General features: G+C 47.7%; 1 protein-coding gene and 1 pseudogene across 2 annotated transcripts in view; one reads left to right on the top strand and one right to left on the bottom strand.

Moving 5' to 3' along the window:
- The window catches only part of TIAM1 (TIAM Rac1 associated GEF 1), a 377,611-nt gene that overhangs the window by 324,983 nt on the left and 25,242 nt on the right, over positions 1-27,386 (bottom strand). The window lies entirely within an intron of this gene.
- LOC123834410 (large ribosomal subunit protein bL35m-like) lies at positions 18,902-19,767 on the top strand (annotated as a pseudogene).

Raw genomic sequence — 27,386 nt, 5'->3', positions numbered from 1 at the left:
GGGGAAATGGATCTTCTTGCCAATCTAGACTCCTCTTAAACTTCCCGGGGGCCGAACAAGTTCAAAGACAACAGTAGAAAGATGGCGAGCTCATCTGGCTTTCTGGCTGTTGGAACACCAGGCAAGGGACCCCACCGTACCTCTCTCTCTCCCTTCAGGAAGCCCAGGCCCCTCTGAGCCACCATCTCGGCTCCAGTCTAGTGCTTTGGGGGATTGTTGGGTGTGCACACCCGTGTGGTCTGTGCCTGAAACTGCCACACGAACTGCAATCAGGAAATTAATTGATGGACGCATTTGAATAGGGATGGGGGATAGTCAGAAAGCAAGATATAGGTTCAGTAAAAGCGGGTCCTTCTCCCCCAGGAATTTAAGACAATGGCTGCCGGTCTAGTAGAAGGAGACAACATTAATCACAAATACTGTAAGGATGCACTCATGCCATTTGCCTGGCACACGGCTCCATGCTTGGAGAAGGCACGTACCCCTGCAGGGGACATACTCTAACAAAGACGAGTAGCAGCTGAGATGGAAGGAAGCCAGAAATGCCAAGAGCACCTCGCCATCAGAAACCAGGATTCCAGCCCAGCCCTCCACTGATAGGCTGTACGTTACGGGGCCAGCCACTTAACTGCTGAGACTCAGTGGCCTCATCCATGAAATGGACATAACAACACCTACCTTCACAACTGTCCTAACAAATCAATTCAAGCGGGAGGAGCTGCAAGTGCCAAGCACAGCGCCTGCCATGTAGTAGACCCTTGGCCAGCAAGACTATTCTCTCCCATCAATTTATCTAAGGCTCAATACATAAAGCCTCTGTTATGGGTTGGATTGTTGAAGTTCCAACCCCCCAGTAACTTAGATTGTGACCTGATATGAAAAAGGGCCAGTGCAGATATAATTAGTTAAGATGAGGTCATACTGGAGTAGGATGAGCTCCAAGTCCTATATGACTGGTGTTTTTATAGAAGGAGAACAGACACAGAGGAAGAAGCCACGGAAAGATGGAGAGACACAGGCCTACAGAGGCCCAGATTGGAGAGATGCATCAAGGCACTCCCAGGTTTGCCAACTCTCACAAGAAGCTAACAAGAGGCAAGGAACTGACCGCCCCACAGAGCTTCCAGAAGGAGCCAACCCTGCTGACACCTTGACTCTGGACTTCCAGTGAGGGACTAAATCATTGCTGTAAGCCACCCAGTTCGTGGTGCTTTGTTAGGGCAGCTCAGGAAATGAATACATCCTCTTCTCCTCCCGCTCTTTTAAGGAAAAATGAAATTCCTGAGTCCCCTAAGGAAATAGGACACTTTTACAAATACAAATAACATGCCTGGAAAGGCGATCTTCAGTAATGAGCCTCTGCAGAAGAAAGCGCAATATGAGAAATAGGAATGTTTTCCTGGTTCCTTTTTTTTTTTTTCCTTTTGTCTCCTTTTCCTCCCTGCCCCTCTCCTACTGGGGGCAGCCACCATGTGGGGTTCCTCACACTTCCCAGAGGAATGAAGACACAACTAAAGAATGACCTAATGCTGTGTAGAAGGTCAGGACCACAAAACTCACCAGTGCAAAGGCTCATTCACATCCCACACACAGCCCACCTCCCAGGAAACCCCAAAACATTCCCCCTCAGGAAGACGAATGGCCACCTTGGGGCAGGAGAGTCACTGGATTTTTCTTTTTTTATACAATCTGCTAAAAGTAAACCAAAGGTCGATCAGAATGGAAAGAAGAGGGGCGCCTGGGTGGCTCAGTCGTTAAGCATCTGCCTTCAGCTCGGGTCATGGTCCCAGGGTCCTGGGATCGAGCCCCGCATCGGGCTCCCTGCTCGGCGGGAAGCCTGCTTCTCCCTTTCCCACTCCCGCTGCTTGTGTTCCCTCTCTCACTGTGTCTCAATCTGTCAAATAAATAAATTTTTTTAAATCCTTAATAAAAAAAAAAAAAGGATGGAAAAAAGAGGGGGCCAGAGTCAATCCAATGTAGGAAATCAATTTCTAGACCTCTGTGGGGCTAGAAGGAAGCCAAGTGATGCCTGAGTCTGACTCACCCAAGCCCATGCCCTTCTTGAGGCCTTTCATCTCTACCTGTGCTCTGGTCTGAATGTTTGCGTCCCTCAAAATTTGTATGTTGACATCCTAAGGCCCAATGTGATAGAATTAGGAGGTGGGGCCTCTGGGAGATGCTTAAGTCAGGAGGGTGGAGCCCCCAGGAATGGGATGAGTGCTCTTATGAAAGAGACCCCGCAGAGCTCCCTGCCCTTCCACCACGTGAGGATGCAGCCTGCAGCGAGCACTCTACAACCCTTCATCAGAACCTGACCGTGCCAGCCCCCTGATCTCAGACTTGCAGCCTCCAGGACTCAGAGAAACAAACGTCTGCTGCTTTTAAGCTAACAAGTGTGTGGTATTTCATTACAACAGCCCAAACAGACTAAGATGCTATTCCATCAACACAAAACTGGTATTCTCGCTGGAATCCACAAAATCCACAAAGTGGTTTTTACCTGTAAAAAGAAGCCATTTGTTTGCATACGTGTGTCCAACAGGCTGTATGTCCAATTACCAGCCCTGGTAAATTTGACTGGAGGAAGGCTCACTAAGAGTGACCACAATAGGGACACCTGGGTGGCTCAGCCGGGGAAGCGTCTGCCTTGGGCTCAGGTCATGATCCCAGGGTCCTGGAATGGAGTCCCTCATCGGGCTCCCTGCTCGGCAGGGAGTTGGCTTCTCCCTCTGCCCCTCCCCCCCACTCATGCTCTCTCTCTCTCTCAAATAAAACAAATCTTAAAAAAAAAAAAAAAAAAAGAGTGACCACTATACAAGTGGGCTTTGGACATCATTTTAGTCTCCCCCGATTTTCCAGCTTTCACCCAAATTTTTGGAGGCCTCGGGGGAAATTGCCAGGGTCAGGAACGCACCTGCAGAATTAATGACTCGGCAGGGCTGGTTCTAATAAGGTTACCAAACCAGTCCACTAGGGACATACCTCAGAGAACAGTGAAGGCAGATATACCAGAGAGGACACCCGAGGACCCGCGATCCCTGCCAGGAAGGCAGCATAATTTAAGAAGGCACCCATCTCTATCTCTACCACCACCAGCACTACCCGCCGAACCCAGGGCAGCACCAAGCCCCAGGCCGGAAGACAAAAGGAAGGGTAGGATTTCAGCTGGAGAAAAGAGGAAACCATGATGCTGAGATAAATGGGTCGGGCGGGTTCTAGAAGTTTCTGCTCCATTCAGGAAGCCTCCCTAAGATGTTTTTTGCGCAGATCATCTGTCTTTGGTTTCCTGGTTGACCCTGGAGGGCAGCCTTGAATGCATTCCACGGTTTCCCTGTACACTAGGATCCTAATTATTCAAGGATTGTTAATGCAGGTGGTGGAACTCTCCGAGGTGGGCTGCCTGCCATTTCTCTGCTTAGCAGCATCTCCAGCAGAGGGAGGGCAAAGGAAATTTCAGGAGAGGCAATCAGTCAGGCAAGGAATCCTCACAGTCAAACCTCTTAGTGGAGTTAAGATGACGGACTTGCCGTGGTGGCAGTCGATTCAAAAAAAGGGGGGGGGGGATCAGAGAAGACAAAGACAAAGAAAATTTCAGAAAGGACAGCCCTGGAATCTTGGAATCAGAGTATTTCATTACTGGAAATCATCTGGAGTCTCTGCCCGTTTTATAGATAAGAGAACTGGGGTACTGAGAATGGGCCAAAAATCACAAAAATGACTCCTGTTGGGCGCCTGGGTGGCTCAGTTGGTTAAGCAACTGCCTTCGGCTCAGGTCATGATCCTGGAGTCCCGGGATCGAGTCCCGCATCGGGCTCGCTGCCCAGCGGGGAGTCTGCTTCTCCCTCTCCCGCTCCCCCCCTCTTGTGCTCTCTCTCTCTCTCTCTCTCTCAAATAAATAAATAAAATCTTAAAAAAAAAAAATGGCTCCTGTTAATGGGCTGACCGGGCTTTGGGTCCCCAGCAGGGCACCCCCCCGTACTACCCCACCTGCAAGCATGAACACACGGGGTACCACAAGAGGCCGGCTCAGAGTTCAGCCCCAAACCCATGCCAGGTGAGTCTTCAAAAGACAAAAGGAACATTGCAACAGGCTTTGCTAGCTGTGGTCCACTCTGAGCACAAGAGTCGGGCTCTGGTTATGTGCATTCATGAGGGAAGCAATGAAATCAATTACATGGAAAAGCGGGGTACTTCACTCCCCTGTTCCCAGTGTCTCCAGCAGGAGGGCCTGCCCTCACCCTGTCAGACTGCACAGGTTTGCTTTGCTGAGTTTGGGTGGTGTGAGGACACCCTCTAGACGAGCAGCTCCACACGTCATACTCAAAGGACCAATCCCAGGCTCTGTCAGATAAATGATGATTCGCTGAGCATAAAGCAAATGTCAAAGGTGACCCAAGGGCCCCTGTATGGGAGGACTGCCAGCTTGAGACTTTCCATGTCATCGGAATCATGAATGTTATCTCTTGCCTGCCCCCCACCCCAAGTTTCTGGGAGACCGTCTTTCCATCTTGGTGGCCCTGGGGCTGAGGACACTTGCCAGTCCAGAATGGGAGGGAAGCTAGCACATGGCGTAGAACTTTGGGAAGAACATACAGGAAGAGTTTAACCCGGCCACGCCATGAAAGAACACACGTGGGGCCAAGGTGCTGGAGCGCTGATGTTTTCTCAAGTATCAAATGTGAGGGCCCAACTATGGCTCCTTCCAACACCAACACGCAAAGGATGATTCAATATGCTGAATCCTCCAGATAGTCTAATGCAGGAGCTGGGACCAGCTCGTCCACTTTCCAGAGCGGATCTTTCATGCTTATCAGGTATCACTTACAAATGTTAAGATTCACTGTCTCTGCTCTCACACCAGGCCCAATCTGACAGTGATCAAGGGCCTCAATCTTCCAAAGGAAGTATGACCTCTTTTCAAGGGAAGCAGGAATGAGCTGATGGTTGGCCTGTTGTCTGTCTTGACTTGCTAGCAGAATTACAGGCTCCTGCTTACCTACAAATGCACTTCAGATCTATCTACACCGTATTACCGCAGAGCCCTGTCCAGAAAATCGATGAGCCCGACCTCAGTTGCCTTTGCAGGTGAACGAGAGGCCTGACTTCATCCTCAAGGAGATGCAAGCAGGATGCATACCCAGAAGAGTGGGCATGTCAGCTTAGGGCAAAGAATCTAATCCTTTGGGGTCACTCACTCCCCTTATACTCTTCAAGGATGGGCTGCCACTCTGTCAGAAAGAAGGTGGCTCCGAGGGGTGACTTCTCTACCGGACCTTCCAGAAGCCACTCTGAGAACAATGCCCCCATCCCTCCAAGTTCAAAAATGCCGGTTGGAGAAATGAAAGCAGTATGGATGGCTGGGATCTAGGGCCCTCCTCTGCTAGTTTTTCAAAGACTACAACACAAAAACTTCCAAAGTTGGGAAACCTCCTACTTCTAGCTAGCTCAAACCACTGGATCTAAAGCTAGTTCTCCATGGGAATGTCTCTGGGATCAAAAGGAGCTGATGAGTTCTGCAGGGGAAGGGCCTATGCAGGAGCCCATTTTGGCTTCTCCATGCCCAGACCCTGAGTGATCCTTGCTTCTTCAGATGTTAAGAGAGCACTCCTTAGCCTACATCGTTCAGTGGATCCAATAACTTTGTTAATAACTGCTCTTCCGTCCACAAAGGAAACTTCTGGGGACCCTAATTCTTCTCCGCAGAAGCTAAGAACTTGACCACTGTGGTCTGCTCAGCACAACAGATATTCCTTTCCTGACACAGCGAGACAGGAATGATGCCTCTTAAAAGAAATTAGCAAGTGACCTTTGAAAAAAAATATTAGTCTCTGACAGGCCAGTACTGGAGACCTTAGAAGTACCAAAAAATAAAAAGAAATGGTCCCCACCATAAAAGGACCCAGGAATACAGAAGGAACAGGGATGCGGGAGCCTGGGGCAGTATCCACGGTATAGAGCTGGGGACGAACCAAGCGCAATCACAGCCAGTCGGGTGACATCAAGGCCAAGCAAGGAACTTAACCACTCAGCTTCCTCGTCTATAAAACAGAGATCAGGAATCCACCACCCAGTGTGGCCATAAGGATTCAACATAATTCATGCAAAGAGATACTATTTTTTCAATTTTTATTTATTTATTTATTTTTCAGAGAGTGGGAGAGCACAAGCAAGGGGAGTGGGAGGGGGAGAAGCAGGCTTCCCGCTGAGCAGAGAGCCCAATGTGGGGCTCGATCCCAGGACCCTGGGATCATGACCTGAGCTGAAGGCAGACGCTTAACCGACTGAGCCCCCCAGGCACCCAAGAGATACTACTGTCAGCATAAATAATTAGAATACAAGATCAAGATGTACAAATGTTAAAAGAAAAGAAAAAGGACCAAGGTAATTTTGAAACTTGAAGACCTGGCAAATGGATAGGAGCAAAGAGAGATCAAGAAAAAAATTGAATGTATTCTTCTTAAGCCAAACTAACTGGTGCCATTAAAAATACCAGGAATTCCTGGCCAAAAGATGATGTCTTCAAACTGACACACTCTGGAGCCAGAATTAGGAGAGCCCTCACTGCGCGTAGATACTGCAGAAAAACATCAGTGAATCAGCATCACCTTGTTAGAGGCTTAAAAGCTCTGAAGTTTTTGAGCTGGAAAGATCTTCAGTGGTTACTATTCCAGCTCCTATTAAAAGCTGATGCCCACAATGGGAACCCATTGATATGCTCAAGATCCCACAGCTAGTTGGAGACAGAGCTCTGATTATAACTGCAGGCTCTAATAACTACCCTGATGCTTTTCCTCCAGCCCAGCTACTTCTCCCCCCAGGCACCCCCAGCTCCTCCTCCGGTGGCCTCTCCCTTCCCTCCCTCCCTTCAGTGCGCACCCGCCCTCTCTCTCTCTCTCTCTCTCTCTCTCTCTCTCACGCACACATACACACATCTTTGTGTGTGCGCGTGCGTGGGTGCGTGCTTCCGTTTCTGTTTTTTAATTGTCGGCTACACAGAACATAAAACTGATCATCTTAACCATTTGTAAATGGTTCAGTGGCATGAAGTACGCTCACGTAGTTGTGCAACCATATCTCCCGTCCATCTCCGGAACGCCTTCCATCTTGCCACACTGAAACTCCATTCCCATTAAATACTGACTCCCCATTGCCTCCCCCCGCCTCCAGTCCCTGGTGACCCCACTCTACTTTCTGTCTCTCTGAATCGGACTAGGTGCCTCAAATAAATAGAATAATACAGTGTTTCTCTGTTTGTGGTTACCTTACTTCCCTTAGCATAATGTCCTCAAAGTTGTTCCATGTGCCAGAATTTCCTTCCTTTTGGGGGGCGCCTGGGTGGCTCAGTCGGTGAAGCGTCTGACGCTTGGTTTTGCCTCAGGTCATGACCTCAGGGGTCATGAGATTCTCTCTCTCCTTCTCCCTCTGCCCTCCCTGCTTGTGTGCTCTCTCTGTCTCAAAAAAAAAAAAAAAAAAAAGAATTCCCTTCCTTTTTAAAGCTGAACAATATTCCATTGCACTTATATACATACATTTTATCCATTCATCTGTCAAGGGACACTTAGGCTGCCTCCATCTTTTGGCTGTTGTGAACAACGTTGCTACAAACACAGGGATACAAATATCTCTTCAAGTCTCTGCTTTCAACTTTTTTGTATATATATCCAGAAATGGAATTGCCGGATCTTACAGTAATTCTATTTTTAACTTGTTTTGGAGTCACATGTATCTTTTAAAAATTATATCACACTTCTCCCTAACTATAATTAATAGAAAAGCAAGTTTTCTTTTTTTATCCAACAATATTTTATTTTACCTTTTTGAAGATTTTATTTATTTGAGAGAGACAGAGATAGCGACAGAAAGCAGGAGCAGGGAGGAGAGGGGGAAGCAGACTCCCCGTTGAGCAGGAAGCCCGACCCGGGACTCAATCCCAGGACCCTGAGATCATGACCTGAGCTGAAGGCAGGTGCTTTACCGACTGAGCCACCCAGGCAGGCACCCCTAACCAACTAATATTTTATTTTTTTATTTTTTTCAAAGATTTTACTTATTTATTTGACAGAGAGAGACACAGCAAGAGAGGGAACACAAGCAGGGGGAGTGGGAGAGGGAGAGGCAGGCTTCCCGCCGAGCAGGGCACCCAATCCCAGGACCCTGGGATGACGACCTGAGCGGAAGGCAGACGCTTAACGACTGAGCCACCCAGGCTCCCCTGTCCAACTAATATTTTAAAACACAAGCTACATGCTCGGCCTTGGCTAGGTACCAGGGGTACAATCAATCAGGAGCTAAAGTCACGGTCCCTCGTCTTGTTAGGGTTTACAGTTTACCATGACAGACAGACAGACAGGAATCAGAATACTGGCAAATATCTGTTTTGGCTCCAGGGTGAGTACCATGCAGGATCTTAGGAGAGTGTATACCTCCCCCGGAAAGGCACAAAACAGAAACGTCCAGATGGAAGTATGCTGTCATCCAGACCTGACAGGGGCACCTGGGTGGTTATGTCAGTTGAACATTCAACTCTTGATTTCAGCTCCGGTCACGATCACAGGGTTGTGAGATCGAGCCCTGCATCAGGCTCCATGCTCAGTGGGGAATCTGCTTGAGAGTCTCTCCCTCCCTCTGTCCCTTCCCCCGCCTGCGCTCAAATTAATAAATAAAATCTTTTAAAAAAAAAAGACCTGACAAAGCAGAGAATAATGACAAAAAAAGATTTAGCAGGGAAGGGGTAGGGGGGAACCTGAATCAAAAGGATAACTCTGGGCTCAAACAAAGCGGGGAACAGATACATAATAATACATAATAATAAAATTAAATAAATAAATAAATAAAATAAAATAAAAAACCTCTAACATCATTCATATTCTGGGAAGGCAAGGCAGAGCAGCGTGGCGAGGGGGGTGTTAGGAGTTCAACTCTGCCCCCCCAAAATATATCTTGAAGTCTTAACCCTGGGGTTGCTGTGAATATGACCTTATTTGAAAATAGGGTCTTTGTGCAGACTAATCAAGTTCAGATGAGGTCACATTAGGTTAGGGTGGGCCCTCATCCAACAGCTGATGTCTTTATAAGAAAAGAAAATTTAAAGACAGAGACAGACCCAGGGGAGGGTGTATCAAGATGGAGGCAGTGGCTGAGGTGATGCAGCTACAAGCTCGAGAACGCAAAGAACACTGGGGTCGCCGGATGCCAGGAAGAAGCAAGGAAGGACTCTCTCCTAGAGTCTTCGAGGGAGCGTGATTCTGCCAACACCTTCATTTCAGACTCTAGTCTCCTGGACTGTGAGAGAATAAATCTACTTTCAAGCCACCCAGTTGGGGCTACTTTGTGACCACAGCCCTAGGACACCAGCCAGGGTGGAACGTGGGGAAAGCCCTGGACTGGGATTCTCGTGGTGGCAGCAAACAGAAAAACAGAGGAGGACCCTTTCATCGTGAAATTTCTAACCAAATAACCACCTACGATCCAGGCCTGTTGACCTGAATCTCAGTTTCCAAACCTGTTGAATACGTAGGTGCCTCGGATGACATCAGTGATCCTAACACTGAAGGGATCTGGGTTTCAACATTCCCGGGGTCTTTTTCAACTCACCCAGCAGGGGCAGCTCCAGGGTGTCCCTACAGGAGGGCAACACAGAAATTGCAGGCATTCGGGGTGGGGCATATTGCTGGAGGTTAGCTGAGCCAACTGGGCTAAATGCTAGTAACTCACTCTGGCCCCCTTCCCCCGCCCAGTATGATGAACACATATTTCTAGTGCAGCCAGTGCTGAGCTGAGAGCCACCCTGAGGTGGACACGGGGGGAGGTCAGGGTAAGCACAGGATTTATGTTTAAATGCACTAGGAGCATATTTAATGGAGATAATGGGGATGGAGAGCACTGGGCAAGATTCTTCAGGACTGACACCAAACCCTCCTGCTGAGATGTCACCCCAGTGAGAATCACCCACTCAGCCACCACTGCACCCCTTGGGTGTGCTGGGGTGGGATCAGGCGGCACCCTCTGAACGTGACATGGAGGAGGGAATGGGACACCCCCCCCTCCCGGCACCGAGGAGCAAATCCAGCTCCCCCGGAGTCCTGCAAAGCCCCAGGGGCCACGTGAGTGCCAAGTCACCTGCCTCGCACGGGCGCCACCTCCCACCCGCTCCACGGGCACCCAACTGTTCCAGCACCCGTCACCGCCTCCCCCGTCCCTGTCAACACAAACGCCCACACCCAGGCACGAAGCAAAAATAACCAGGCGTCTCATAGCGATGGCTCATCCCTTTCCCCAGGGAAGCTGTGCCTCTCCCATTCCCCAGGAGGACGTCAGAGGAGCGGGGCAGGGGCAGGGAAGGGGAGATGAGGGGAAGGGGAGGGGAGGGCAGGGAAAGAAAGAAGGGATGGGGAGGGGAGGGGAGGGGAGGGGAGAGGCAGGGCAAGGAGAGGGGCGGGGCAAGGGAGGAGAGGAAGGGAGGGCGGGGCGAGGAGGAGGCGGGGCAATGAGGGGCGGGGTGAGGCGGGACTGGCAAAGCTTGAGCTCCAGATCCGTCCCCAGTGCTTTGTCTGAGCCGTCAGAGGCTCATCTTTAAAGGGAACAGAAGTCAGAGGCTCTGCCCTTACGGGAGCGATACCTGTTCCTCTCGCTCAGGAGGAACTATCTGGAACGGCAGCTCGGCCGGTCGGCAAGTTCCAGCGTTAGCCTGCAATCTCTGCCCACGCCCCTGGCCTCCTGGCCTCCAGGCCCCTGGCCTCCAGGCCCCTGGCCTCCAGGCCCCTGGCCTCCAGGCCCCTGGCCTCCAGGCCCCTGGCCTCCAGGCCCCTGGCCTCCAGGCCCCTGGCCTCCAGGCCCCTGGCCTCCAGGCCCCTGGCCTCCAGGCCCCTGGCCTCCAGGCCCCTCCCCACCCCGCAGGGGGTGTGTGTGTTTATTTCAGGCAGGTATATTGGTGCCTGGGCAGGAAAGAAGGGCCCAGCCCCCCGTTCCATGTAACCCCACACCAGAACCAGCATCCGACGAGGCAGGGCCATCAGAGGATCTCCTAATCTGAGCGGTGGAATCAAGACCTGGTACTGTGGGTTCAGCTGTGTCCCCCCAAAAGTTGACGTCCTAACCCCTCCTACCTGGGAATGTGACTTCATTTGCTCGGGCTGCCCTCACGAAGTTCCACAGACAGGAGCTTAAACAACAGAAATTTAGTTTCCACAGTCTGGAGGCTGGCAGTCCAGGATCATGGTGTTGGCAGGACCGGGTTTCTCCTGAGTACCGTGTGTGTGAGAGCACATCCATGATGTCTGTGTGTGTGTGTGTGTGTGTGTGTCCAAATTTCCTCAACTTAGAAGAACGCCAACCAGACTGGATTAGGACCCACCCTAAGGGCCACCCTTTTAACGTACTTACCTCTGTAAAAGCCCATCTCTAAACATAGTCCCTTTCTGAAGTTCTAGGGGGTTAAGGCTTCAGCACATGAACTTGAGGGGGACACGATTAGCCTGTGACAGTGACCTTGTTCGGAAACTGTTTACATTTTACCATTTGGCCACTGCAGATGCAATTAGCTGAGGATGTACTGGAGGGAGGGGGGGCCCCAAACGCACATGACTGGTCTCCTTGTAAGAAGGGGCAGAGACAAGAGGAGAGAGGGCCATGTGGCTATGGAGGCAGAAACTGGAGTGATGTGCCTCGAGGCCCTGGGACGCCCAGGACTGCCAGCAACCCTGAATCTAGGAGAGAGGTTTGAACACACTGACCCTACAATCTTCAGAGGGAACAAGGCAAGGCCCGACAACACCTCCATCATGGAGCTCTCGTCTCCAGAACCATCAGAGAGTACAGGTGTGTTGTGTTAACTGCCCCCGGGTGCCGGACCTCATTAGCGCAACCCCAGGGAACTAAAGCCTAGGAGCCCTGGGTTGAGCAGTTTGGTGGAACGGAAGGTTGGGACCCCTGAAGCCACTTAGCAATAGACAGAAAGGCTCGATCAAAATTATTAGCTTTTAATGAAATTCAGAAACTGATTTACAACACAGCGTAGCAGAGCGCTCATCAGCACTGTCTCCACAGCCAGAATGGCTGGGCTCAGGTCCCGGCTCTGTCACTCACCAGCCACCCCACCCTGGCCAAGTCATGCTCTCGGAGCCTGGGTCTTCCTCATCTGTAAAAAAGAGGGTAATAGTAATAATAATAATAATATCTAGCTACTACTATTATGAAAATCAAATGAGGTATTATTATAAAGCACCATATGCCCGGCACACAGAGCCCAAGCTATAAAGGGATTTCATCAATCCTAATAAAGAGTTGTGTCACCAAGGCATGCTTCTCTCAGTTGTATGTAACATCCCTAAAAACCCTTCCTCGGGCCTCTCCCATCCTGGGCTGATCACGTGCAACCCCCAAATGTACCAAATTTTCCAGGCAGAGAAGAGCAAAAAGAAAAATAGTACTAACAAAATATTCCGAACTATTAAAATCCCAAGCTTAGGGGCACCCGGGTGGCTCAGTAAGTTAAGCGTCTGTCTTCAGCTCAGGTCATGATCCTGGAGTCCCAGGATCAAGACCAGCATGAGGCTCCCTGCTCAGTGGGGAGTCTGCTTCTCCCTCTCCCACTGCCCCTCCCCCCACTTGTGCTCGCTTGCTCTCTCTCCCTCAAATAAATAAAATCTTTAATAATAATTTAAAAAATAAAAAATAAAATCCCATATACCTGGCTGCTAGGGAAAGGGGAAAATATTTTTAAGAAAATGTAATCTGAGGGGTGCTTGGTTGGCTCAGTCAGTTAAGCGTCCAACTCTTGATTTTGGCGGATCCGGTCATGATCAGAGTCATGAGTTTGAGCCCAGCATGGGGCTCTGCACTGGGCATGAAGCTTGCTTAAGATTCTCTCTCTCCCTCTGCTCCCCCCCCCCCCGCCCCCACCCCCAGCTCATGCATGCATATACTCTCTCGAAAGAAAGAAAGAGAAAGGGAAAATCTAACAGAAAGAGAAAGAAAGGAAGGAAGGAAGGAAGGAAGAGAAAAGAAAGAAAAAAAGGAAAGGAAAGGAGGAAGGAAGGAAGGAAGAAAATCTAACTGAAAGAAAGAAAAATCTAACAGAAAGAAAGAAAGAAGAGAAAGAGAAAGAGAGAGAGAGAGACAGAAAGAGAAAGAGAAAGAGAAAGAAAAGGAAGGAAGAAAATCTAACCTGAGAATCCATTTGAAAGTGATGAGCATTGGCAGTGATTGGCAGAAGCAGACAAGAGGCGCTATCCCAGCCCCAGGGATACAGAGGAGGGTAGCAAGTCAGGTCCAGTGGTAAGAAATATCACATGGCGACCTACAGACACAGGTCTACAGGTATGTGCTACAGGTATGTAACAAAAAAATATCTTCTTTATGTGGGATGCACTGAAATTTCCTATTCTACTGCAGTTTTTTAAATGTTATCATAACAGCCCTAAATAAGCCAACAAATACCTTATAACCCAGTTTGAAAACCATGGACATGACCCTCTGCAAGACTCTTCCTGCTCTTTTTCTCCAAAATATCTAACTTAAGAAAGTAAATTATAAAGAAAACTCTTAGCACTTCCTTTTCTTTTCCAAAGTCTAGGATAATCTTCTCTAAACACAGAGAATCTTGAATGTTCTAGAACAAACCACATAAACCACATAAGCTTGGACAATTAAAGACTATGCAGGGTTTCCAGAGGGCTAACAGCTCTGCTCTAAAAAGTTAGTATAACTAACATTTACTCGTTTTCATCATTCTTATCCTCTAGAAATTGATTTATTTTGCTTAACAGACATTTTTACACGTGTGCCATATACATACACGAGTGCCATGCATCAGGCACTATTTTAAACTCTTCACAAATATGAACTCAATCTTCACAACAACCCTATGAGATAGATGAACTGTATTATGCCCATTTTACAGATGAGGAAACCACTAGCCCCAAGTGAAGAGCCACCGTTCATGCCCAGGCAACTGAAACTGAGCTCCATGCTCTTACCCACTAGACCATGCTGTGGTATGGTTTTGTTGTGGTGGTGGTGGTTTTGGTTTTTGGTTTTTTGTTTTTAGAGAGCATCAGTGCAAGCAGGGGAGAGGGGTGGAGGGAGAGGGAGAGAGAGAAAATCTTAAACAGGCTTCACACCCAGTGCGGAGCTGACACTGGGCTTGATCTCACCACCCTGAGACCATGACCTGAGCCGAAAGCAAGAGTCGGATGCTGAACCGCCTGGGCCACCCAGGCGCCCCTAGACTACACTGCTTTAATCTCTCAATTTTCTCACTACCTCAGAGGCCCATGTTCACTATTAAGCAGAGCTCCTATTGAGTTTTGATGCTATCTATCATCTTGAAAAATGCGAACTTTTTTTAAGTAATTAATTTTGTAATGGAGATATAACATTAGTTTCAGGTGTACAACATAACGATTCAATATATGCATATGCTGCAAAATGATCAACACACGAAGTCTAGTTAGCATCCATCATAATGCAAACTCTTAATCAGGACAGCACAGCCACCCAAGAGGGTAACTTACAAGCTCTCACCCTCTCCGTCCTATCCATCCCTCCCATGTTCTTTAGCAGCGGAATCAAACTGCCAAAATAAGCTCCTTAGAAAACAGATCATACCTGTAGTAGAAGAGTGAATTTCTGAATTTATTTTAAAGGAGTCTCTTGTATAGGAATCATGCCTGTCGGCTGTTTTCTTTACATCAAACCAGATCTGCCTGCAAAAACAAGGTTCTGGCACATTCTCCCAAAGGACCACAACAGAGGGACATTTCTCGGGGGGGTGGGGGGGGAGTCCCCTTATATCTCAAAGCTGCTCTGATCCCACCCCTCCCTCCATCCCCAATTCCTTCCAACCCATGATCTGAGAGTTGAAATTAAGAACAGACTATAGAGTAGAGGGGCGCCTGGGCGGCTCAGTCGGTCAAGCGTCTGACTCTTGATTTCAGCTCAGGTCATGATGGGGTCCTGGGATGGAGCCCCATGTCAGGCTCCCTGCTCAGCGTGGAGTCTGCTTTTCCCTCTCCCTATCCGCCCCGCCCCCCGCCATGCTCGCTCTCTCTCTCTCTCTCTCTAATAAATAAAATCTTTAAAAAAAAAAAAAAAAGAATAGACTGTAGAATCAAAGTTGTTTGCCTCCAAACATAATGCAGACCCAGGACTAGAGAAAGTAAAAACTGTTTTCAACAGAAAAGGCAATTATCTAACCAAACTGGTTGAATGGGAGAATTTGCAAATTCGAGGTTCTGGCTTCCAGGGTTCTAAAGGGGAGCCACCAACTGCTCAGGGGCGAGGAATGCAACTGCTGAAAATGCGAAGTGACCAGGCAGAAAGAAAATAAAAACTCATTTTGATTCCAATTTTGAAACAACTACAGTCCTTAAATCCTTCAGGATTTGGATGGCAGAGCCTGCGCCTATAGGTCTGGGTGTGGTCCCTGCCGGCCTCGCTGAGCTGCCTTCTCTCGGCAAGAACACAGGCCTCCTGGAGGCCGACGCTGGGAGGGACGACAGGACAAAGGCAACTCTGTTCCACTAGAAAGCCTGTGTTGGAAGACGGCAGAGATGGGAGGGAGATAGAGCCACATTACTTCTTGCTTCCAGCTCTCCTCATTTCTACCGCGGGCATCCATGTAGCTTCCAAACTCACCTTGGGGTTCCTTCCGACACAAGATGCGGGCGGAAGGGCCTCACCTTGTTGGGCCACTCTTTCCTAGCTTTCCAGAGACCTGACTAACACTTCTACAGAAATCCAAGATTCCTGTGCCCTTGACCAAAAAAAAAGAACCTTACACTTTATTCTCTACTTTTCCCCATTTCTTCACAATCTAGCCACAAGCAACCCTCCAAAACCATGACCCACCATTCCATTCCCTACCTCGCCACACCACTCTCCCCTTGGCCTGAAATGCCCCATCCTCTCTCGTCCATCTAGGAAAATCAGGCTCATCCTAAGCCCAGCTGGAAAAGGCCCACCTCTGGGAAGCCTTCCTGACCTCCCCGTTGAGTTAGATACTCCGTCCTCCATGACCCCATGGCATAGCGGTTCTCAAAGTGTGGTCCCGGAGCCAGCTGTCTGTGCCCTAATGAACTCTCCAGGTGGTTCTGATGCCCGCTCAAGCGTGGCGCCCACTGCCACACTCATAATCAACACTTTATCCTACTTCCACCTACTTGGCTTAGGAGCTTCGTCTTTGTAAGCCCCTCAGAGCCTGGCACAAGCTAGACACAAAGAAACACATGCTTGCTGATTAACCTGCTGAACCTCTTCTAGAACCGGAAAGGGCAGTGTGAAATCAGCAACTTTACAGGCCAGCAAATCTCCACGTCCAGGTTCAGGCCCACAGTGGCAGCAACAGCCAGGAATCCTACAGAATAAAACCGGAGTCGGTCAGCACTCTCGCGAACAAGCGATTCAAGAAAAATGAGTGCAAGGCTCCCAGTCACGGCCACCAGGTTAGCTGCTTTGCGCAGGTCAAAACACACTCAGGAAATGCTGGGAACAACTCCGGCTTGTGTCCTAGAAGGGGTCTTCGCTGGCTCCATGGGGACAGTAGAGTTGACTCATCCCCACGGGCTCCCCAAGGGAGGGAATTACCTAAGTGTGATCAACCTGCAATATCTGATATATGACATCTTCTTGCCTCGTCAGAGCTACTGATCCCAAGTCCCAACACTTGCTTTGGGCAAAACCCAACATGCTATGGGCACCCACATAGGATCTGGAAAAAAAAAAAAAAAGAAGGAGGAAGATAGACAAAAGGAAGTTAGAATGAAAATGAGTAAGAGTCAGGGCAGCAGAGCAGAACATTCTCAGAACTGTAAGTTAGTGTGTACTGGGTTCTGTCTCTGCCCGGCCCTGTGCCAAGGGCTTAAATACTCACAGGGTGAGGGGTACAGCCACAATTCCCTGCTCCATCACTTGATCTCAGGTATCCATGTAAAAAACTTAAGACAAGAGGCACCTGGGTGGCTCAGTCAGTCGAGCATCTGGCTCTTGGCTTCGGCTCAGGTCATGATCTCAGGGTCGTGGGATCAAGCCCCCCAGTGGGCTCCATGCTCAGTGGGGGAGTCTGCTTGAAGGATTCTCGCCCTCTGCCCCTCCCCCACTCTCTCTCTCTTAAGTAAATAAATAAATCTATTTTTTAAAAAAAGGCAATCCCATCACATAAAAACATTGGTGGAGAACACTATTACTTTTTTCCCTCATCCTGGAAGGAGTGTCCCCCAAACCTATCCCCCAACCCTAATCCCCAGAACCTGTGAATATTACCTCATACGAGAAAAGATACAATTGAGTTAAGGATCTTAACCAAAATGCAATCACATGCATCCTAATGAAACAGAGGCAAAGGGAGATTTCAGAGATTTAAGAGAAGGACACACAGACAAAGGAATGGGAGCACAGAGTGTCACCACCAGTCAAGGAACGCCGGCAGCCCCTGGAGCTAGAAGAGGCAAGGGACAGGTTCTCCTGAGAGCCTCGGAGGGAGTGTGGCCCTGCCCACAATGTTGATTTTGAGCCAGTGATACCGATTGTGGACTTCCGGCCCAAAGAACTGGGAGGAATAAATGAGTGTTGTTTTAAGCCACCAAGTGTGTGACTTAGGAAACTAATCATTAATCACCTCACTTCTCACACTAGCCGGTATTATCTCCATCCTATGGACATGGAAACCTGGACTCAGCAGGAAGGGACAGTGGGCTCCCAATCGCGGGGTCAGGGCAAGCCAGGTGCCAGCTCCGTCCATCTGATCTTCCCAATACACCGTGCTGGCTCCGGCGAATCGACATGTGGGTTCCTGTGGCCTTTAGAAGTAACCTGGGAAACAGTCACCCCGGTAACATTGTTTCTATGAAAAACATTCTCCAGGTTCCAAATAAAAGACAAGAGGAAGTTGAGCACACCACCATGGGGGAGAAGACAGTGCGCATCCCAGAGACCAGTTTTCCACTTAGAAACGAAGCAATGCAATTAACCCATTCACTGACGGGTCCAAGTTGCCCGGTCATACATGTCACAGACAAGCAGATAAGATGCCCCCTATTCTCTGGGCATCAGCGTTTAAAGAAAAGTTGTAACTCATCCTCAAGCTCCCGACACTCCATAATAAACCCCAGAGCCCTCCACTTGAAATCCCCAAGAGTATTCACAATGTACATGGTCCTGTGATACCCCAACAGAGGGCTGCTACAACCAATGATCATAGGTTTCCTAAGGAAAAGAATTTGGGGTGGTGGGAATTATCACTAAATTAAATTACCAATCGGGTGAGTTTAAAATATACCTTCACACTCGACTGCAACACTAAACCGGCTGATGATGATGGTCGGTGGAAAATATGGAATATACTTGAACATAGTTTTGTGTAGACAACGATTACACGCATGAAACAAAAACAGATGCCAAGGTAAACACTAGGAGGTACACTAGTTTGTTCAATGCTAATAATAAGCACATGAAAAGATGCTCAACATCACTCATCCTTAGGGAAATGCAAACCAAAACCACAATGAGATACCACCTCACACCCATGAGGATGGCCATTAACAAAACACAGAAAACAAGGAATGGTGAGGATGTGGAGAACTCGGAAGCCCTGCACACTGGTGGTGGGAATACAAAATGGCGCCACCACTATGGAAAACAGTATGGTGGTTCCTCAAAAAATTAAACATAGAATTATCATCTGATCCAGCAATTCCACTTCCGGTGTATACACAAAAGAAATGACAGCAAGGACTTGAGATACTAGTACACCTGTGTTCACAGCAGCTTGGCCAAGATATGGAAACAACCCAAGTGCCCATCATCAAATGACCGGATCAACAAAATGTGGTCTATCCATACAATGGAATATTATCAACCTCAATAAGGAAAGACACCTGCTACAACAGGGCTGAACTTGGACGACATGATGCTAAGTGAAGTAAGCCAGCCACAGAAGGGCAAATACTGCATGACTGGACCTACAGGAGATTCCTACGGCAGTCAACTCAGGGACTCTGGGAGGGGGCATGGGGAGTTAGTGTTCGATGGGTGTGGAAATTTCGTCTGCGAAATCTCAGAGCAGTGTGAGTACTCAATGCCACTGAACTGGAACCATTTAAAAATGGCTAAAATGGGTGGCAAGATAGCGGTCGCTGCCTTTGTTCATGCCGTGAGGGCATCAGGAGTCTTACAGCCCTTGAACATTCTGGTGTCTTCAGCCTATCGAAACTGTGTCAAGAATGCCTGTCTCAGCCCTGCACTGTCCACCCGACATTTTAGTTCTCTTCAGACACCAATTGTTTCCTCTGCTCCTGGACTTAGCACATGTGTCAGAAAACTGACATGTGGGCATACTACAGCAATCCTCAACAGAGCGGCCCCCTTGCTTCCAAACGTCCTGGAGCTACCAGTCAGAACTTTAACGGACTTCAGTTCACGGAAAGGGAAAAGAAAGACCGTGAAAGCTGTTGTCTACAGGTTTCTTCGACTTCATTCTGGCCTGTGGCTGAGGAGGAAGGCTGGTTATAAGAAAAAATTATGGAAAAAGACGGCTGCAAGATAAAGGCGCTTGAGGGAATTTGTGTTCTGCAATAAAACCCAGAGTAAGCTCTTAGATAAAATGACAACGTCTTTCTGGAAGAGGCAAAACTGGTATGCTGACAATCCTTATCAGAAGTACCATCGGACAAACCTGAAAGTATAGATCAGAAATTTTATGACTTCTAGCTACTGAAGATGTATCTTCGTGTATATGATGTCATTGCAAAATGGAATAAGTACACAACTTGATGTAAATTGTGCCAGTTGGTCTGAAAACACACAGTTCCAACATTAAACTTATTAAAGTTTTAACACAATGGATTAAAAAAAATGGTTAAAATGGTCAATTTTATGTTCTATATATTTTACCACAATAAAAGACCAGCAACAGTAGCTATTTAAGATTGGTAAGTTTACAGGTGAGGTTCTATTTTTCTTTCGAGTTTTAAATTTTCATTCATGAAATTGTGCCTTCTTAAAAAAAAAAAAAGAAGGCATATGTGGTATTAAATATCAAAAGAGAGAAAAAATGTGACTGTCCTAGGCAGGCCAACTCATTGAAGACCCACAGCTTCGGGGATCAATGGAATTCCCGTGGTAATGACCTTTCTCACTTCTGTAATATGAATTATCACAAAGTAAAAATCCAATTCCCTCTCCATGTTTATGAAAGCCATGCCTTTCAGACAGCTGAAGCAACAAAGCCGGCCAAAAGCACTTCCCAGCCGTCCGTCCGATTGGAGATTTATACCGCATATAAACATAAAGAAACATTATGTAACATAAGCTGTGGGGCAGGAGAAGAAAGCTGGTCTGGGAATCAGAAGCTGAATTCAAGATCCCAGCTTCACCCACTGACTCCCCTTGCTGGACCAATTAAAAACTCTCCAGGCATCTGCCACCTTTTCCATAGGCGAAGTAACACCCGCTTCATATGGTGACAATAAATCCTGAATAGGACCCAGGGCTTACAAATGTCAGGGGTTTATCCACAGCCTGAGTGAAAGAACACAGCCTGCCACAGAGCAGGGGCTTAATAAATGATCCATGCTTGCTTCCTTTCATTCCACAAGTATATGAACTCACACATCAAGTGGCGGGCGCTATGCTTGCTTATTCCTCAACTTAAGAAGGGACGGATTGCTTGGTTTACTCTCAATTACCTCAACTCCACCACCTCCTCTAAAAAGTACCCTCATCCTAAAATTCTTAACGAGGCCAGCTTTCTACTTTATGGTCTGGAAATGACAAAAAGTTGGCCAAAAAAAAAAAAGAAATCAAGCTGGAAGTCTTAATTTCAATGAGAAAATAGTTTTTAGAGTTTTTCTTAAAGATCATATTCTAAAATTCCAGAAAGCCTAAGGCTCCAGCACTCACTGTGTGTGTGACCTTGAGCAAATTACTTCACCTCTGTGAGCTTTGGTTTTCACATCACAAATGATGACAAAAAACACACGTATACACAACTGAGCCTCTTGAAGTAAAGGTGAGCAAGAACTCTAACTGTTAAGGAATTATTCATCATGTCCCTCCTACAAGATTATTAAATATTCTCCTTTATGTTCTAGGGAGCCTTTGTTTCTGGACCTTAGGCTCCCATTTTTCTCAATTGGAACAGTCCTTGGCCAATAGTTCTATCCTAATGGGATCAGTGGAAAGAACAATTGAAAACAGGTGGTAGGGATGGGCAGAAAACAAACAAAAGAATTGAAAACAGTGAGGAAGTGTCTTTTGATGCGACCCATTTATTTATTTATTTTTAGATTTTGTATTTTTATGTAATGTCTACACCCAACATGGGGCTTGAACTTACAACCCAGAGATCAGGGGTCGCATGCTCCACTGACTGAGCCAGCCAGGTGCCCCTTGATTTGACCAATTTAAATAACAAATTAAACATCTGTTTCTCCATTGTGGTAATTAATATTACCCAGTATCTCAACATGACAAGTATTTCAGCGACAACCGCGAAGACTATAACTCACTGACTATCTGTAAAAGGAATCTGAGCAAATCCTCAAGCAACCCCAGTGGACCATCCTCATTCGGGGCTAGAGATAGCTTTGTCATGGCACCCAAGACCATGTTTTTAAACAGTGGTAACTCCTCTGAAAAAGAAGACTTCTCTTTTCAACCTTTCACGCCCCACAAAAGGACCTGCACGGAGAAGGAAATCAAACAAAACATCTTGTTGCATTTTATTCTCTCTTTACGAACGTTAGGAAAGAATAGAGCCACACCAAGACATAAAAAGGGCCCCCTGAAACTTTATGAGGTGCAGGGTTTGCCAAATAGAGCTTAATGAACTGAACAGTTAAATGCTTTTACAGAAAAAAAAAATCCCAAATCGCGCTGTTAAAAGGGGTCTGAAAAAACACAATGCATTGATAGAAGTAGCAGAACTTCTCAAAGGAAGGACAAGTCAGAGGAAGCACCCGATTAAGACTCCTTTAAGGAAGGTGTCTAGACGTTGAAATTAAGAACAAAAAGAACATGATTCCAGAGCAGAAGCATGATGACGTAACAGGACTCCTGGACAATCCTGGACACCACCTGACGAGCTTCTAGGCTTCAGTCAGCTCTTTAGGAACCAGGGAACTGTGGGCAAAGCTCTGATGCTCAGTCTGCTCCTCGGTCAAGTAGAGACAATATTGCAAACCCAGCTTACCCTCCGGGCATCATAATTCCCATCATTCAGACGAAAAAAGAAAAAAAAAAAAGCCAAGACAGGATCAAATCCAAAGGCTAGTGTATGTCAGACCCTGAACTCAAAAGTCGATTCTACCTCCCAGGCCAATGCTCTTCCTTGCCAGGTGCAAGGAGCACCAGGGTTCCCCTTCATGCGCTGGTGATGGTTTGGATCCTAAGAGCTTTGAAACAGGAAAATGGAAGATCTGATTAGAAATGGAAGGGATAATCGGTTTACTCTCTGCCAAGGTTAATAAGCAAAAGAGCTAAAGTGCACTGAGCCCGTACTCTGCCCAAGTTCATTTTATTACGTAATGTCCCTTTGGGTCGTTCATTAAACGACCTAAAGTTACACGGTACTTGGTGTCTGCCTTGCCCCTATTCTAAACTTTTATCATCTGTGAGCCATTTCCCACTCCCAGCATCCCGGGGAGACAGACAGTGCTTGTGCTCTACGTTGCAGATACACCAACTGAGGCAGAGTCTAAGGGACTTGCTCAACTCACCAGGCAGCAGCAGTGGGGCGATAATTCAAACCCAGGCAATTTGATGCGAGTCTGGGCTGTGAACCCCTACATGAGGGACTCCTGTTATCTGCCCCGGTGCATAGGAAGAAAGACCTTGAGGGCGGCAGATGTTGAGGACCGCACCCACGTGAACACACGTGCTTCCAACCTGGTCTGCCCGGTCTCAGGCCCTGGGCCCTTCTGACCAGGCTGGCCTGGGAGGCCTGGCTGGCAGGAGCGTGCTCCCCAACGGTGCCCCTGGCTTTGGGCAGATGAGTAACCAAACAGGATCAGGGACCCACAGCAGCGGACGGAGGAGGGAAGGACGAGAAGCAAGTAGAGACGGTAAAGAGCAGGCCACACCAGCAAAAGGAGCCAAAGGCCCAATCACCTGTTTCTGTTGACGCCAATGAACCCAGATGGCAGGGTGGAAACTTCTAGTCCAGCTTATATGGAACTATGTGTCTGTGGCCAGGGGCTCTACCAGCTGAGTTCATCTGGAAAATTAATGACCTTCTCAATCCTTTACGTCGATGTGAATAGAAAAAGAATCGCTCAGCGGATCGCTGAGACAGGAAGTCCCATGGGGAAGGCTGCAGGTCTCCCCTTCACTCCAAAACAATAGGGGGGCACCTGGCTGGCTCAGGTAGTAGAGCATGGGACTCCTAATCTCGGGATTCTGAGTTCAAGCCCTACATCGGGTGCAGAGATTACTTAAATAAAACTAAATAAATAAATAATAAAAAGAAAACAATATGTGAATGCTTCCCGATCTTACACAGACCTCCAATGCCACCTTCAGTAAGTTTGGGGGTCACATAGATCCCCACATACTTTACCTTCATAGATTATCTGTGGGATTCGCAAAAGCTTGTAGTCTCTGTTCCCTGGTCTTCTGTCAAACTTCTGAGAACACCCAAAGACACCCAGGCCACCCACTTAGGAGCAGACACCTGAGAAGCGGGTTCCAGCACAGAGAATCAATTTAACACACTCTTGCGAATGCAGTCACCCTGGCAACAGCTGAAGCTGGAAGCTCTGCATACCAGTGAAGACCCCCAACCCCCAAAACTCATCACACCTCCTGCCTCTGCTAACCCAGAAGCCAGGGCTTCCTTGCGTCAGCTTGAACTACAACCCATCACCATGTCCACTGAAACTTACTCATGCTGACACACAGGCATGTTCTAGAAAGGGAGAGGGAGGTGAGGGAGACCCAGGTTAGGAAACCCTTTGGGAAGGCCCAACACTAAAGGACACTTACCCGGCCTCCACTTTGCAGGAAGCCTGGGCCTAAAGCCTAGATCCTGAGGATCTATGTGACCCCCAAACTTAGTTTCAATGCCTCATGGAAAGCACTAAAAATAAAGAGTCCTAAAAACTTCAGACAGAGGCAATTTTTTTAAATTTTCTTTAAAGATTTCATTTATCTATCAGAGAGAGAGAGAGAGAACGAGCACAAACAAGGGGAGCTGCAGGCTGAGGGAGAAGCAGGCTCCCCGCTGAGCAAGGAGCCCGATGCGGGACTCGATGCCAGGACCCTGGGATCATGACCTGAGCCGAAGGCAGACGCTTAACCCACTGAGCCACCCAGGTGTCCCTAGGCAGAGGCACTTTAAACTGCAAACAATTTATTATTTAAGTAACAAACACTTACTGAGTATCTACATGGATGGAGACAAGGATGAATTAGACAATCAAAGAGCAGGAAAAGAAAAAAAGCAGCAAAATGCAGGCTTTTTTTTTTGCCAGTTGCTCGTTTGCCCTAAAGCATCACTGAATCAGAGCAGACTCTCCAATGTTAACCATTTACTCCAGGGCAGGTGCAGAGACTCCCAGAGGGAAGGGACTGGGCTAAAATCCCCCATCTGTCAGCCACCTCCCCCAGCAAAGCCCACCCTGCCACTTATCACAAAACCTTAAGATACACAAAGGGCCTTAGAGGTCACCAGCTCCAATGCAATGCTGGAATTGCCTCCCCATCTCCCACGGGCCAGCCCCCATGCTCCTAAACCACTCGTCGTCCACAGTCTCCCCGTGGTCAAGTCCCTGACCAAGCTCACCATTACCCTTCAGGTACAAACTCTCCCCCCAAGGAAGTGTCTCCTTTGCTCCACACAAACAGGCACAGAGTGGGAGCTCATGCCTGTTCATACCAAGAGTCTGGCAGGCTGGTATTGATACAGGCATTAATATATCTGACATGAGAAGCCTCCAACAGTGGTGACTCGAAGCTTCCCAGCGTACAAGGAGGTGGAGGAAACCACAGTACTTAAACACCAAGTCATTCATTCACAGAGAGGAACAGGTAACTAGAGAGACTCGGGACTGAAGAGGGGACAGTGACAATCAATAAAGACATTTCTTCCAGAGCAGGCAGGGGCATCTGTGCACTAAGCATATGACCTTCATTTAAAATACTTCTCGGGCGCCTGGGTGCCCTTCTGCTCGGGTCATGATCCCAGGGTCCTGGGATCGAGTCCCGCATCATGGGGCTCCCTGCTCAGCAAGGAGTTTGCTTCTTCCTCTGCCCCCCACTCCCCTCCCCCCACCGCTTATGCGCTCTCTCTCTCTCAAAAATAAATAAATAAATAAATAAATAAAAATTTTTTGAAAATATTTCTCAAATTACGGGTGCCTGGGTGGCTCAGTCAGTTAAACGTCGACCCTTGGTTTAGGCTCAAGTCATGATCTCATGGGTCATGGGATCAAGCCCCAAGTTAACAGGCTCTGCACTCAGCAAGGGGTCTGCTTGAAGATTCTCTCCCTCTGCCCCACCCCCACTTGCACCCACTCCCTCGTGCTCTCTAAAATAAATAAATCTTTAAAAATAGTAATAATAATAAATAAAATATTTCTCAAGATAAAAACAAACAAACAAAAATATTTCTCTGGGAATGCAAGCTGGTGCAGCCACTCTGGAAAACAGTATGGAGGTTCCTCAAAAAGTTGAAAATAAAGCTACTCTACGACCCAGCAATTGCACTACTGGGTATTTACCCCAAAGATACAGATGTAGGGATCCGAAGGGGCACGTGCACCCCAATGTTTATAGCAGCAATGTCCACAATAGCCAAACAGTGGAAAGAGCCAAGATGTCCATCGACAGATGAATGGATAAAGAAGATGTGGTATATATATACAATGGAATATTATGCATTCCATTATGCATTTCAAAAAAATGAAATCTTGCCATTTGCAACATGGATGGAACTAGAGGGTATTATGCTAAGCGAAATAAGTCAATCAGAGAAAGACAATTATCATATGATCTCACCAATATGAGGAATGTGAGAAACAAGACGAAACCAGAGAGGGAGACAAATAATAAGAGACTCTTAATCTCAGGAAACAAACTGAGGGTTGCTGGAGAGGAGGGGGGTGGGAGGGATGGGGTGGCTGGGTGATGGTCACTGGGAAGGATATGTGCTATGGTGATCGCTGTGAATTGTGTAAGACTGTTGAATCACAGACCCGTACTCCTGAAACAATAATACATTATATGTTAATAAAAAAAATTAAGAAAATATAGAATTAAAAAAATATATTTTTTTTTCAAGGTAAAAATTCACACATTCATCTTATCCTAATTTTAGGAAACAGGAAGGCTATAAATTACATAAATGAAATCCATCTTTAATCCTTCAGCCAGGTGTTCAGGGAGTCCCATCATGGTGGAAAATAGAGAGAGGTCATGAAGTCTGTCCTCAAAGGGTCGTTGGTCCCACTGGGTTGGGGAGACAACACGAAGGCAGATAAAACAATTAGGAGACAATTACCAGGTCTGATTTGAGTTCCAAGGTGATTACTTATGGTCTGATTTGAGTTCCAAGGGTAAGATTTCAGGAAAAAAAAGAAAGGTCCAGTCACCAGTTCTCTGATACCTGGAGCCAGGCAGAGGAGGAAGCTGTAAACCAAACATTCTCTCCTTTATCTCTAAGTGTATCTTCTCCATCAGCAAATGGATTTCCTTTCAGGCAGTTTAAGACCTTGTGGGTCAGGGCTACCTGCCCAGGCTCGGCCAGAAGAGAACAAAGGAAACAAATCAGGTCACCCATTACCCCGCCCTTCTCCCCAGGAGAGTCCCTCCTCGAACACAGAGAGTGACAGTCACTGCAACGAAGCTGCATGGAGACGTGTTTATAAACACCAAGTCCGAAACCGCCAACCCAGACAGCTTTCCTCCTTCAGCTCCAGAGAAAGGTTGGGTCGTGCCCCTTCCTGCTCAGGGCAATGTCCACAAGAGACAAGATGCTCTCACAGGGAAGATTCGACCCTCCTGTGACCCCTGGTCAGTTTCTTTCTCACGTTTTTTTTTTAAGATTTTATTTATTTGACAGAGAGATTGAGCACAAGCAGGGCAGCAGGGGGAGAGGCAGAGGGAGAGGGAGAAGCAGGCTTCCCGCTGAGCAGGAAGCCCAAAGTGGGGCTCGATCCCAGGACCCCGAGATCACGACCTGAGCTGAAGGCAGCCGCTTCACCAACTGAGCCAGCCAGGCGCCCCGTCCCCTGGTCAGTTTCCATCATGCCCATCACATCATTTACTGGTCTCGATCACGGCTTTTGTAAATTCCCTGCAAACGTTTATTTAGTCTAGCCTGTCAGAAGGCAAGAGGAGAACCTGGCATTCTAACAACCACGTCAGGAAACTCACGTGTGACCTTGGGTCCTGTC

The sequence above is a fragment of the Mirounga angustirostris genome, unplaced genomic scaffold, assembly GCF_029215605.1.
Source record: "Mirounga angustirostris isolate CCGP_5_RB_7025 unplaced genomic scaffold, mMirAng1.0.hap1 SCAF_1, whole genome shotgun sequence".
Classification (NCBI taxonomy): Eukaryota; Metazoa; Chordata; class Mammalia; order Carnivora; family Phocidae; genus Mirounga; species Mirounga angustirostris.
Note: the sequence above shows the minus strand (reverse complement) of the source record. Positions and strands in the feature narration are given on the sequence as shown.